This window comes from Podarcis liolepis (genome assembly GCF_965112155.1).
Source record: "Podarcis liolepis genome assembly, chromosome: 2".
Taxonomy (NCBI): Eukaryota; Metazoa; Chordata; class Lepidosauria; order Squamata; family Lacertidae; genus Podarcis; species Podarcis liolepis.
This window is the reverse complement of record NC_139555.1, coordinates 39,415,718-39,431,128: the sequence shown is the minus strand read 5'-3', so window position 1 is coordinate 39,431,128 and position 15,411 is coordinate 39,415,718.

The window sequence follows — 15,411 nt, the reverse complement described above, 5'->3', positions numbered from 1 at the left end:
TAAAAGGGGTTGTCATTAAGGACAGGTGTTGCCCTCTGAGCCACATTCTCTGTAATCATACTCAATGGCTTAGCACCATTTGAAGAAAAGAAAAAAAGCTTTGTTAATTGAAAAGCCAGTGCATTTTTTAGTGTCCTGTGTTTTTAAGTTTTAAGGGGTGGGAATCTGAGTCCTGGATTAAACATTATCTGACTGCCAGTGGTGCGTGTGTGTGTGTGATTTATATTCCATCTTTCCTCCAAGGACCATGCATAGTTCTCTTCTTCCTCCTGCCTTTGGTTATGCCGAGAGTGAGTGACTGGCCCAAGGTCACTCAGTAAGCTTCATGGCCAAGTGGGATTTGAACCCTGCTCTCCCAGGTCATAGTCCAACACTCTAGCCACTACACCACACTGGTTCTCAGTGTAAGGGTGGTTGTGCTGGTATAAGGATGAGAATAATGGTTGCACAATATGAGATCCATGGCAACAGCTGTGCTAGCACAAGCTTGTTGTGCAATTGGTTGTGCAACAGGAAATATTGAGGCTACAGTGATCTGTTGCACAACCAGCCACAAGAACCACGCTGGCTCTTTCTCAAGCCATTCCACTAGCACAAGCTAGTGCAACTAGTACAGTACATTTCTAAGGGAATTTAACTTAGCACTACATTGAATTCTTCCCAGATATCACTGTAGCACCCAGAAAGCTACAGGGTCCTCCGTCCCTGCGCTACTCCAGACAACATCCTCTCCCTTTCCGAGCTACGGAAGCGAATTCTTCTGGCAGGTCCAGCATAATAACTCTGCTTTTTAAAAGCATGGAAACTCTGCGTAGGGAACGAAGTGTATCCCACTCCCCAGCCAAGGAGGATCACAGAATTCAGAGGTGGCAGCAGACATATTGCTCAGCCTGCAAGAGAAGAGAAAAGTCTGAGGGAAATGTAATTCGTTCCTTTTATTTAAAAGGAGATTAAATGTGCAGTTGAAATACCTTCAAGGAAATGCCATCAAAGGAGGTGAAAGGATTATTCAAATTCTCTGTAAGTGGCGAGATGCCAGATGTCACGGCCTGCAGCTTTAAACAGAAAATGTCAGACATAAATGCTGAGATGATGTGCCTTGAAAATAGTGGTGATTAGGTAATGACTGCAGTTAGTCCAAAGATGGGGTGTCTCTACCGTTACACGTTTTCCGCAAAGGGGTCGGCATTATGGGGATGGAAGCAGGGAATGTTCCTAAGTGATAAAAGCAGGGCTCACAAGTTAGCATTCCATGAAAAGTCTTCCATCCATGTTTTCTCCCTGACCCAGAATGCTCATTCATCTTCTGCAAGTCCTAAATCAGACTTAGATACAGCTGAATTCATTCACGGAAAATGTTCAAAAGTGGTTCATTGCTGGGAAGGGCCATAGCTCAGTAGAAGGGCATCTGCTTTGCATGCAGAAAGTCCCAGGTTCAATCCCTGGCATCTCCAGGAAGGGCTTGTGAGAAACACCTGCCTGAAACCCTGAAGAGCGATTGCCAGTCAGTGTAAACCAGGTCTGTGTGTCCGTAGGGGATGCGATCTGACTGGTGGCCGCCTTGTAATCTCTCCCCGCCCTCCAAGCCAAGATAAATGGGTGGAGCTGCCTGTCAATCACCTGAGATCAGGTGACCCTTTTTTTGCATACAGGGGTCTTCAGAAGTCCCTTTCAAAGTGCTGGGGTTTGCATAGAGCTTTGCAGCCAATCAGAGGTGCCTGCAAATCCCCTTCTAGCCAAGCCGGATGTTGCCCTGTTCCACATGTCAAATGTACAGTAGGTGGGTGTGGTGTTGATGTCTTGTCTCTCATTGCTCTGCCCTTCTTCTTTCTTTGAAATTTTTCATTGTTGGTTTATTGCAATGTGAACCAGTTATTATGAATTCTTGACACATGGAACTTCTGAACATATAACTTGGTTTTATGTCGCAGCTCAATATAGTACAATAAAATCTGTCTATACAAAATGCTCTATATTCTAAAGTATGAAAATACCCTGACTGTTGCTTTTTGTACAATTTTAGAGCAGAATGCAATTACAAAAAAAGATTAAAAATCTTAATTTATCTGTATGTTCCTCTCCCCAAGGGCTGGGGAGCTGGTTGCTGCAAGAGGTGAAGACTCCCTGGATTCTTCAGCAGCCTGCCTCATCTCTGTCTCCTGGTCCGCCTCCTCTCCTGCTCTCTGCCACAGCCTCTTCCTGCTCACTAAACCCTGTTGCCCTTTCAGCTTTTGACACCTCCTTCTTCTTCCTCTGACCACTCATTGTCATCCCACCGCCAATCCCCGGCTCTGAGCCTTCTTCTCCTGGGGAGGGTTCCCTTGGGGGGTTCCCCAGCTGGTGCCTCCCCCCCTCACTCCTCTACATCCAGCCAATCCATGGCATTCAAGCACTAGCAGTAGGAGCACACTGAAGCCAGGGTATTATTAAATGGCCATGTCTACACAGCCAAATACAGAAGATATGGGGAAGGCGGTAAGAAGTCAAGCTGTTAGGGGAAAGGGAAAGTCTCTCTTCCTTCCCCATCTCTTGTGGTTCCCCACTTGCTACATGGTGGGTCAACCTGCCTGTCTTTCCTCAGCCCTTGTTCTTTCCATTAGCTCCCGTCCCGCCTGCTCCAGACAGTAGCACCAGGAGCCAGTGATGACATTTCCAAGCCAATGGATTTCAGGGCTGACATCGATGGGTGGGCAGAACTGTCAGTCCTGAGATGTTGATAGTGTGCCGCAGACGCAGTGCAGGAGCCTAGTCGCCAGCCTCCTCCGCAGCTTGCACAAAGCTGTATATCTAATACCGATTCCCTCTTATCTCTGGTTTTCAGCACAGCATATTGTAAGCGCTCAGCCTGCCTGCATTCCATCCATCACCAGAAACCCCAGTGGCAGATCCAGTCTACTTTTATTATTTATCAGCTGTAATGCAGGATCCAAAGCATGGCCTTCTCCCAAACAGATCGGCATTTGTTGTCTGTGTGGAGCTACTGCACATTGAGCGTACACAGACTTCCTCGGTACTGATGGGCGTGCTTGCGGAAAAGAGAGGGCAGGATGCAATGTTATAAGCAGCGATCAAGCCTAATTATAGCATCTATAGCCTAGTACCCTTCCTGGCATGCTACTGGCACATGACAGCATGCAAAGTGGAAGCCATTTCGAGCATGAAAAGTCTACCTCCTTGAGAGATTAATTGGATGCTACAGACTTTAATTCAAAGGAGAAAGGTTCCTCTTAAGACTCAAGGAGGAACTACACAGTGGTGGAAGCAAAGCCAGGCTCTTAACTCACTGCTTGCTGAAGAAGATGGATGCAGAGCCGGGAAGCTTTTTCCACGGAAAAAGCAGATTAACCCTTTCGCACACCCACATCCTGCTTTTCTCTTGCATGGGATGGGAGCGTGGCAGGGGTCATAGAATCCTAGAGCTGGAAGGGACCCTGAGGATCGTCCATTCCAACCCCCTGCAATGCCGGAATATGCAGCTGTCCCATACAGTGGTACCTCGGGTTAAGAACTTAATTCGTTCTGGAGGTCCATTCTTAACCAGAAACTGTTCTTAACCTGAGGTACCACTTTAGCTAATGGGGCCTCCTCCTGCCGCCATGCCTCCACCACACGATTTCTGTTCTCATCCTGAAGCAAAGTTCTTAACCCAAGGTACTACTTCTGGGTTAGTGGAGTCTGTAACCTCAAGCATCTGTAACCCGAGGTACCACTGTATAGGGATCAAACCTGCAACCTTGGCAGTATCAGCACCACACTCTAGCCAGTGGAGCTGTCCAGGGTCCCTGAGTGGCTCATGGGATTGTGAGACCTGCATTGCTCAGGAGCATGGGGGGAAGCAACAGGTTTTGAGAGAGGAGGGTCTTGGAGAGGGAGGGATGTCCCAGGACAATGGGAGGGGCAGAAGGTGTGGTGCTTGGGATCAGGAGGTCCTCAGGTGGTCTTGGAAGGGGACTACGGTCCAGGAAATGGCCATGTGTGGATAGGTTTCAGAGTGTATGGGTGGCAATGTATTCTTATGACTGTTTTGGGATTTAGCCAAGTTTCTGTTACCAGTTTTCCGTTTTCAGAAATGCTTTCCCAGGGATAGAGATCTGCTGGGGGTGGGAGATGACCTGGGAGGAGGGGGCTTGGGGGATTAAGCAGTGGATCTGGGAAGAGATAAGTACCACCTTTCTGCCCACTACTTCTCCCCTGATAAAGTTCACACACCCTGCACATTTTGATTCCTCCATAAACTTGAGGACCTGACTTAGCTGAGCCTGCTGACACAAAATGTAGTTCCGCTTTAACACCTGCAGCTTTAATTTTTAAAAATTCTCTTACCTGCATAGCTGCAGGGGGGGCAGATCCTGAAAACCAGAACCCTGGGACATTCACTGTAGATCATGGGATGGAAAGAATCAGGAGCAAAGATGCCACCTTCTTTCCCAGACACTTATGCGGAGCAATGGGAAGAGAAGGTTCTGCCATTCTTCCTCAGCTCACTCTTCTTCCCCCCTTTTTGCACCAGCCAATCAGAGCACTAAAACATGACGGAAGGGACTGATAGCCAGGGGAGCTACAAGGAAACTAAAAGACTAGGCTTCTCTCAGGTGTCTCGGCTACTCTACAAGATCCTGTGCTTCATCCTTCACAGTTCCTCTGTCATATTTTCAACTCCACAGGGACATGAAAAACTGCCTTATATGGAATGAGACCATTGGCACGCCTAGCTAAATATCGACAACACTGGCTGGCAACTGCTTCTTGAGGGTTTCAGGCAGAGGTCATTCCCTACCCTACCTGGAGATGATGCGGGTTGAACCTGGGACAGGTGCTCTACCATTGAGTTCCTTTCCCAAGAACCAAAAGACGTAGCATAAAAGGCATTATGCAGCTAAGAACCAACTACAGTTTAAGGAGGTTTGCTAGTCAGAGACCATCTAGAGATCACATCTCTAGACCATCACATATCGAAACAACCAGCTTCACAGCAGCCACTGATTTCTCCAGGGACCTTTCCCAGCCTGATGGTTTCCAGCGGTATGGAAATTGAGTGGGTGGGGTCAGGCTACATAAAAGGGCACCAGGTCCAGCAGGCCTTTGCTTCTACAAGGAAAATTAGCCCCCAGGGAAGATCCCCCACATCTTATCTATGCAGAGCACAAAAACCCCATACAAGGTTATTTGCTGCCTCTACAATAAAAAAAACCTATTTCAATCAAATTGGGATGGTAAATGTCAGTTTAAATTAAATAACCCAGTTTACCAATGATGAAAATTATTCAGGACAAAACTCCTATCTGGGACAAGTTGCTCTTTGGAGCAGAGCAAAGCTTTGGTTTATAGCATAAAAAGCAGCTGTCTTCATAAAAGCTAATAAAATACTCTGGGGATAATTAAAACTTTAATTAAAAATGTGAAGTCCAAATAGCTTTTTATGGTAGTGGGGAAACTTGTTTTGACATCCAAAATTGCCGCACAAGCCGGATCTCCCTTGTATTCTCTCCAGGCTATTTAGATGCTGGCGTTCAGCTCAAAATGTTCTCCCACTCCATCCAAAAGTGTCAATTTTTAGTGGGTTTTAAAGTGTAATGGGGACATTTGCTTTACAGCTTAATTCAAAATTATTAATCTGATCTAGAAGCAGGCTTGTTTGCATGCCAATTCTTGCAGGATGGCTTCCCTAAATATATAGAGGGAATAAATCACATCCACAGAATAAAAAGCGTTCAGCACTCTGCATATATATTCGGCTTTATTGGAGAGCAAAGGTGGGCGTGTGTCCCCTTTAAACTGCAATTGGCAAAGCAGTATTGGTAGAACTGGCAGACTGCCATTCCAGGAATTACAGCTGCTGGGTGGCCAAACAAGCTTTCTGAACATTTTCCCTAACAGCTTGTCCATATGTGACAAAGCTTGCCTCCCTCATAATCTACTTTGCCCTTTGTCACCCTCAAGTATTTTTGTTCTAATGCCGCCACTAAGAGAAGGACACACCATCGTTCAATCCCAAATTCCATCTGTGATGCACAGTTCTGCAACACAAGCCCAAATTTCAGATGTCCAGGTGCCAAGCAGAGAAAATTGACCGTTTATCTCTTCTCTGCATTGAGGGGTGTCTTCAAAACTCACATTTAAAAAAGACCAGCCCTCAATAGTCAAATGGCAAAGGGACAGAAACTTAGGAAGGAGGATTCCTGGAGAGCCAGGCTAGCATCCAAAAGGGAGCCTCAGGATGCTGGGAGGAGGAAGGAAAGAAGAAAAATTGCTAAAGTTTTCCTGGTACTGCCAGGGTCTTGACAAAAATCTCCTATCCAAAACATTGCCTTGAAATGCAAACTCCAGATGGTGCCAATTAAGGCATCTTTTGAAAAGCAAAAAGCAGGTTCAGAGTTGTGATTTTGATTTCTACCAGGGACATAAAGAGTTAAATTTCCCCTCCCCACCAACCAACCAACCCCTCTGAGACTGCTAAGGTGTGAACATTTGCTACATTCAGGGAATAAATGTCATGTCTAGTTTGATCCCTGTTCACCAGTGTATACAAGTCTTGCGGCACCTTCAAGAGTTAAGAGATGAAGTGAGTTCATCTAGTCCACAAATGCTTATGCCACAAAAAATCTGCTAGTCTCTAAGGGGCTCTTAGAGGCTGCCCCCCATCTTCAAAAAGGGGAGGGAAAGAAGACCCAGGTAATTATTGACCAGTCAACTTGATCCTGGAACGGATAATTAAAAGAGTTGGTCTATGAGCACTTAGAAAAGGATACTGTGATTACTAAGAACCAGCATGTTTTTCTCAAAAACAAAGTCATGCCAGACAAATCTCATTTCTTCTTTTGATAGTGTTACAAGCTTGGTGGATCAGGGGAATGCTGTGGACGTAATGTATCTTGATTTCAGATAGTCTTGTAGAGAAGTCGATAAAATGTGGGCGGAATTAGATAACTGTTAGGTGGATTTATAGCTAGTTGACTGACCAGACCCAAAGAGTGCTTACAAATGGTTTCTTATCATCTTGGAAAAAAGTGAGAAGTGGGGGGGCCGCAGGGTTCTATCCTGGGTCCATTGTTGTTCAACATCTTTATAAACAACTTGAATGAAAGCATTGAGAGGATGCTCATCAAATTTGCAGGTGACACCAAACTGGAAGGGGTAGCTAAGGCCACTGAAGACAGCTAAAAAAACAAGCTAAACATCACCTTTAAATGAAAATCCGTATTATATGATACACAAATCAATACAGCATTTAAAATTTATAAAACAATATTAGCAACATTGACAAAATAGCAGCCAAAAATTGAAGTTCATACACACATTCGCCACAACCCCAAAACTCATAATATTTCAGCTACTTAAAATACATATATACATAATGCCTATGGCAGGAACTCCCTCCTGAAGGTTCCTTGGGCTGGAGGTGGAGGAGCACAGGTGAAACCAACCACCCCCTGATGGCAAACAGAGTCTCTATCCCCTTGCAGTTCTTCCTCACATTCAACTCCCCACATTTCCACATCGGTTTGCAAATTCGCTTTGTTGTTGCTGTTAAAGCCCTCGTGAAAATTCATCAGCTTTTGGTGCAGATTTATTCTAATATGCATCATTTTGTATGCCATTTTGCCTAACAGTCCCAATTTTTGCCTCGTTCATTTTTGTGTTTTGTATTTTCACCAGTTTTTTATTCCATATATTTTCATACTACTTAGGATGGTCTCTAAGCTGTTAAGAAGATGCAGTTATGCTACAATATATAACAAACAGCAAAACTGGAAAACTACAAGACAATGCAATAAAATCCTGCCCTACCCCCTCACCAGCAAAAACGCAGCAGCATATTTTAAAAGCATCTTAAGAGTCAGAGATCTCTTTCCCCTTCAGCATCCCTCTTGCCAAGGCATACCCTGACTCACAGTAATAACACTCACCCCAACCAACGCATGCATATATGCATTTATGTACACATCACCTGACTGGAGAACTGCATTGCAAAATGCAGAAAAGTGCACCTGAGTGTGTCTCAGTTCACGCATTGTTTCAGAAAGTGCAAATCTGGCAGATTCACCTTTCAACTCTACAATCCTATGATTCTATGAATGTCACCCCTATCTCTATGAACCAGGAAAAGAGACTCCTGGAGGCATGGCACCTTAGCAGAAGTTCCCAGTCGCAAACCTACTTTTGAAGGGAAGAAGGTTGAGCCTTTATCCCAGGCATAGGCAAACTTGGCCCTCCAGACATTTTGGGACTGCAATTCCCATCATCCCTAGCTAACAGGACCAGTGGTCAGGAATGATGGGAATTGTAGTCTCAAAACACCTGGAGGGCTGAGTTTGCCTATGCCTGCCTTATCCCATGATTAGGCCCTTTTCTGATCAGGAGCACCTCTACCTCGTTTACATTGTGATTCACTTCATTAGCCCCCATTACTGCCTGCAGGGGATGCGGGTGGTGCTGTGGGTAAAACCTCAGTGCCTAGGACCTGCCGATCATATGGTCGGTGGTTCAAATCCCCGCGGCGGGGTGAGCTCCCGTCTTTCGGTCCCAGCTCCTGCCCACCTAGCAGTTCGAAAGCACCCTTAAGTGCAAGTAGATAAATAGGTACCGCTTTATAGCGGGAAGGTAAACGGTGTTTCCGTGTGCTGCGCTGGTGCTGGCTCGCCAGAGCAGCTTCGTCACGCTGGCCACGTGACCCGGAAGTGTCTCCGGACAGCGCTGGCCCCCGGCCTCTGAAGTCAGTTGGGCGCACAACCCTAGAGTCGGACACGACTGGCCCATACGGGCAGGGGTACCTTTACCTTTACTGCCTGCAAAGGTCCAGACTGTGTTTCAGAAACAGCCCCATCCCAGTCAGCAAAGGATTATAAGGTTCTTACAGCATGTGAAGAGATTTGCATTCATCTAAAACGGCCTTCCCAAGCACTTGAGTGCAAATTGCTCTGGTAACCTTACATGAAATCAGACTCGTAGCACATGACTCACAGCCAGCACATCGGATCAGTTATGCAACAAGACTGCCCCCTCGTGGGGAAAATGCATTCCTGGGCCTTCCCAAAACAGTTGTCTTGCGAGACTCCCCAAAGTTGGTCTTCTCTCCACTTTTCCTGAAAACAATTCTTGTCCTATGAACGTGTTTATTTACCCAGCCTTCAAATCAAATTGGGGGATGTATAAAACAAGTAAGTTAATTTTAACCCCACGTTTTGGCTACCCTTTATCTGACCCTGAGCAGCAACCGTTCAATGCTTCTTTTATGTCTTTCTTCCATCACTCGCTGCTGCTAATCCTCGCTCTCGCGTTCTGCCAAAACAAACCCACATCTTACAATGTTTGTCAGAGGAAAATGGGTGCACGTTACACGAGGAGAGCCACACACAGAGACAGGCCAATTAGCTTGCCCGAATGCATTGATACGATCTGACTTCGGTTACACTGATACCAGTGGAATCAAGTCACTGTAAAAACCAAGAATTTTGACTTAATTGGGCTTTGTTTGTTTTTTAAGGAAAACAATCAAAGGGAGCCAACAAAATGCCCAACAATATTCAAAATGTTGGAATAATTATGCAGCTCTCCAGAACAGTAGAAACACATTTCTCTATCCAGATAACGCAGGCATTTCAAACAGAATCTGTTACAACCACTGCACTAGAGCCCAATTCTTGCATTATACACATTGCTCTTCAAGCAAACAATTACTGGGGAGCTGGCACAAAATGATGGTGTGTAAGCAGCTTTTCCTGCTCCTGATGTCCCTGTGTTAGCCATGGATGTTTACAGAGGTAAAGCCAGGGCCTTTTTTTTCAGCCAGAACTCACCAATCTCCCATTCCCACCACCCTTCTGAGTAATACCCCTCCCCACCTTCTCACTATATAGAAGGATCTGGCAACTTCTGTTTCAGTGTATCTGAAGAAGTGTGCATGCACACGAAAGCTCATACCAAGAACTAACTTAGTTGGTCTTTAAGGTGCTACATGGGGGGAGGAGCCAAGATGGCGACGGACACAGCAGCCTAGTCAGACTCCTCTGCTTTTAGTTAAGCTTTTAAGTAGTTTTTAAAGTAGTTTTTAGCCACTTCCTGGTTTTAAACTCTCAGTTTTAACGTCTTATCAGCTGTTTTATCACCTCCTCGCTTCCCTTTGCTTTTAGTTTATTGTTTTACTGTTTTTATTGTTTTATTGTTTTACTGGAGTACGGCGGAGCAGAGCAGGTCGAGGCCTCCGAACAGAGTGCTGGCCAAACAGAGGAAGAAAGTCAAACCAACACTACTGGTGAGGCCTTCGGGAGTTTCCCTTTTATCTGAGACTGACCCGTGGTGGGCCCTGCGATAAGCTCCGAAGGAGAATTTCTTATATTAGTCTTAGTCCTGGTGGGAGTAGGACTTCAAAGGAATGGTCTGTGTTGCTTACCGGTAGTCTCCTTGTCGAACTAAATTGCCGGACTGTGAGGGGAAGGTGAAGACGCCGACTTTCATATGAACAGGCAGTGAAATACACCCCCACTGCAAGTGCTGGCAGGCTTGAAGGAAATATTTAGTTGACGTTAAAATACTATCCCCCCTCTACTCGATATCTGAATTATGGGATATGGGAAACGTCTTAGAGATTCGGAGGAGACAGTCCCCATTCCCTTTCCGAGATCAAAGCAAACAAGGGTGGAACCATGTCACTTTAAGGAAGGGAGTAATCTACTGGATTGTTCCTACACGGTAGAAACTCAGAACCGTTTTAACCCTCTGATTGATTGCGTGTCAGCACTTAAAGATGAAGAGCGAATAATACCTCAAATAACAAGCAATGTGGGCAACAGTAAGAGTGTAGTCTCTCCTCAGAAGGAGGAACTGGTCCTTGGCACAGCCAATCATATGACATTTGAACAGTCCCATTTAATAATCAAAACCTTGCACTGTATATTCAAAAGACTAGATGATCTTTCGTCCCAGCTGCACAGCCTCCAACAAAAGCTAGTTACTACTTCTCCAGCGTCAGCCGGTGTCAAGTCTCTTGAAGAGAGGAAGGGGACGAGGAGTTTGTCCTTAAATAACAAACGTACTGACAAATTTAAATACAACCTTAACCTTCATTTAGGTCATCAATCCTTGATTTTAACACCAAGGAAAGTGTGCCTAACTATACAAAATGGGGACCCAAGATGGAGAACTCTGGGCGGTGCCAAGGAACTCCTAATGGTGCTTTTAAATATGGAGGCAACACAAATTGACCTCTGTGCAGTCCTCCCCCTTGTCTATCATCATAAATCACAGAGAGTCCTGCTTGCGTTCCAATCCACAAAAATTCCCACTATCATATTACGAAGGAAAGCATTTTTGTTTCGCTGTGGGATAGCACCAACGAGAGCCTTTATAGACCCTTCACCTAAACCCCTACTGTTGGAGGCAATAACCAAAGAGGGCTTAAAATCTGCTAAACCCGATCCACCAGTGGACACCGGAGTGGGTGTTCTCCCCCAGGAGATGAGTCATGTGGCCTCCACTCCCCTAGCAAAGAACAATGACCATCCGGAAAGTGGCCTGACACCACCAGAAGAGATCGAACTCATTGCCTCCTTCGCAGATTTACCAGTGGTGGAACAAAAAGAAATTATTAATAGGCTCGAATCGCTTAAAACCCAACTTATCAGGAAGCTCAGCACCAGAATACCTTTGTACAGCGAGCATGACATCCTAGAAGAACCAGTTCATATGGATATCGCAATATCTAATGCTAAATGTATGTCGGTAATGGAGGATAAGATACAACCCCAAGAAGCAACTACCAGTCCTTCCCTCCAACCAGAACAACCCTCCGTGCTCTTAATAGATTTACATGACCGTCCCTTGATAAACATACCTGAAGAAAGCAGCACACAACAGGAAAAATCCCCTTCTACACATTCATCGATGCCAGACCTGGAACCTTCTTATAGCACTGACCAATCAAGAGAAGAGGTGCCTTTGCCAACCTTCCCAAATAGCCCACTCGCCCAGCCTTATTCCTCTTTGCGGAGTATTACGGATTCAACAGCAAGACCAGTGACAGAACTGATTGAAGATCCAACAGGCCACATAAATCAAGTAGCCCAAAAGACCAGTAGCAGGCTACAGAGAGACCAAACTTCTGACGAGATAGATGGACCACACCGGGTGGCCCTCCAAACTCTTTTGGAAAAGGGGGCCGCCCCTGCTCAAGGTCCTTCTAGTAGACTGAGTGGCCAAGTTCAACAGTCAGACAACCTTGTAAATCCTCCCACTCAGCCTTTACGAGAGGTTTTTCATCAGAGGAAGATAACTGATTTCTTTATTGGCTCCCCTCTTCCCGTATTAAAGTTGAGCCAACCTTCCGTATGACAGTCAATTGGAGGAACGAGGAAACCCCAGCCTTCAATATTAAGTTGGAACATTGCTGGCTGGAAAAGTAAAAAATCAGATCCAGAATTCCAAAAATATATTAATTCCTTTCTTATCATACTATTACAAGAAACTTGGGTGGAGGAGGAAATTGAGTTAAATGGCTTTGAGTTTATATGTCTGCCTGCTAGCCCGTCAATGAATGGTGGCCGCCCTAAAGGTGGCCTTACAATTGGTATCTCCCTTAAACTTCGGGCTAAACTTTCACTAGTGCATGCATTTCCGCCTTATGCTATTACCGGACTGATCTCTGGTGGAAACTTCTCTTTATTGGTTACAAATGTCTATTTCCCCCCGGGAGGGTTAGCAGCTGATCTTACTTCTAGATGGGAATCCCTAGAGGATTTTTTACTTTCTTGTTATCTTAAATATCCTAATGTCCCCTCCATTACCGGAGGCGATTTTAACGCTCGGATAGCCTCTAATTGGGAGGCTCTTATAAAGTCTAAATGGTGGGTCGACCCCGGCGCTCAAACCTACGATCTAATATATATCCCCACCAGAATATCAAAGGATGTAAAAGTCAATAAGGCGGGAGTGATGCTTTATCAGATGGCTTTACGCCTTAATTTAATTATATTAAATGGCAGGTGTCCTCCAGATATACCAGGAGAGTTCACCCACCTGGGGTTAAATTCAAACAGTGTTCTTGACTATGTATTGGTTTCCCGGGATCTATTTTTGAATGTCACCTCTTTTAAAATTGATAATGCCCAATTTAGTGACCATCTTCCCCTGACAACCAAGTTATGTGTTGACTGGCACCTGCTCGAGCGCTCCCACCCAATCCCGGTGATTGTGGAGCCGTCCACTAAAATAAAGGGGATTAGATGGTCCCCTGCCCTCGCCCATAGATATACGGATTTTATCCGAGCAAAGTTTCCTGGTGATCAGCCGGACATAGGAATAGTCCCGTGTGATCCTATTACCTGTATGAATTTTTTCTCTTCCCTGATAGAAGTTTTAACTCGCTTTTTTACTTCTCCAAGCTATGGAGTTAAAAACGATTATTTTAAATTTGGCGCCCCTTGGTTCAACTCTGCTTGTAAACTAGCCAGACTCCATCTACATACAATATATAATGACTATAAACTTTCCGGCGCTCTGGCCTTACCTCCATCTTATTCCCTAGCTAAAAAAGCATACAAACAGGCCCAGAAATCGGCCAAACGGGAATGGCATTTAAATCGCTGGCAGACTATAATTTCTGCCTCAAAATCTCATAACTCCCGGAAATTTTGGTCCTTAATAAAGGGAAGAAACACGAAATACCCCTTAACGGTGATCCCGGCCCCTACATGGGAGCAGTTCCTGAGAAAATATTTCTCAGTGGCAGAAGCTCCGGCCACTCACTGGAGACCTTCTAATCCCCTTCCCGTCTGGCCCAATACCGACCCTGCTGAAATCCTAGAATTGATAGCTGAGCTGAAAACTGGTAAGGCCCCTGGGCCAGATTTGGTCCCTGTTGAGGCTATAAAGTTACATTCTACATGGTGGGCAGGGATTTTAGCTAAAACGTTTGACGCAATAAATGCCACGGGCTTAATACCAGGAACGTGGAAGGAGGCCATTATAATTCCTATCTACAAAAAAGGCCCTCCCGGTGACCCAGGGAATTACCGGAATATCAGCTTGCTATCGTCCATTGGGAAAATATATGCCCGTTTTTTGCTGGCAAGGTTGATGAAGTGGTCAGTTGAGGCTGACCTGATTGGGCATGAGCAAGCTGGATTTAGATCAAACCGATCCACAACAGACCAGGCAATTATTCTTTATCACTTAGCCCGGAAATACTCGACACCTCGACGGGGCCAACTTTGCGCAGCCTTCATAGATTTGAAAGCTGCGTTTGATAGTATTCCGAGGCAATTACTATGGGATAAACTTGCCTGCTGGGGAATAGACAGAAGGCTCCTGTGGCTTATCTCCCAACTTCATGCCGGGTCCGTGGCCAGGGTAAGAATATCACCTGCTGGAGACCTAACTAACCCAGTGCCAGTAAATAAGGGTGTACGCCAGGGTTGTATTTTAGCACCCCTTCTTTTTAACTTATTTATCAGTGATATGAGGAACCCATTAATCGACTCACAAAAATTTATCCATACCCCCCGTATAGCAGATTATCGTTGTCCTTTACTTCTCTATGCAGATGATGCGGTACTACTCTCCTACTCCAGAGTGGGCTTAAGGAGGGCACTAAAGATTTTTGTGTCATATTGCCATTCTAATCATCTGTCTATCAACCACACCAAGTCCAAAGTACTGATATTTTCAAGGAGTCGAAAATTATATTCATGGAAATTGGAGGGCACGAAAATCGAACAAGTACATAAATTTAAATATTTAGGAATTTATTTTCAATATAATTTAGGGTGGAAAGCGCACGTTGAATATCTTCAAAACAAGACAAAAGCCCTATCACACTCCCTCCTCCGTTTTTTCTACTCTGAGGGGGCCTTATTCATCCCTGCGGCCTTGAAAGTGTATAGCATCAAAGTGATGGCCACAATGGCCTATGCTGCACCTTTATGGGCTGCCTTTGCAAACCTCTCACCTTTAGAGTCGCTTCAAAGCCAATTCTTGCGCCGACTTTTAAAACTACCAACATGCGTAAGTAATGCGGCTATTCGCTTAGAAATGAAGATCCCCTCAGTGGAGTTAGTTTTATGGAGGAGAGTTTTGATTTATTGGATATCCCTATGGCATAAACTCCCGAACCACTATCTCATTCAAAGCATGTGGCGGGATGACTTCACAAATTTGTGGTCAGGAAAAATCCATGCCAAATTGCTGTCCTATGAGATCTCGCCCACGGAACTGCTCAAACTGGATCTAAACGCGGCAAAAAGGTGTATAAATCAAAGGCTGGATGATGTGGAGCTATACCAAAATTTCTTAGCTGGTGGTGGAGCCTGCTCGCCGTTAAATCTCGGCATAACCCCTATCTATCGTGCTCCGTCCTACTTAACATCGCTTATAGCCGCATCTCACCGATATGCCTTCATTAGAGCCAGGTTCAATGTT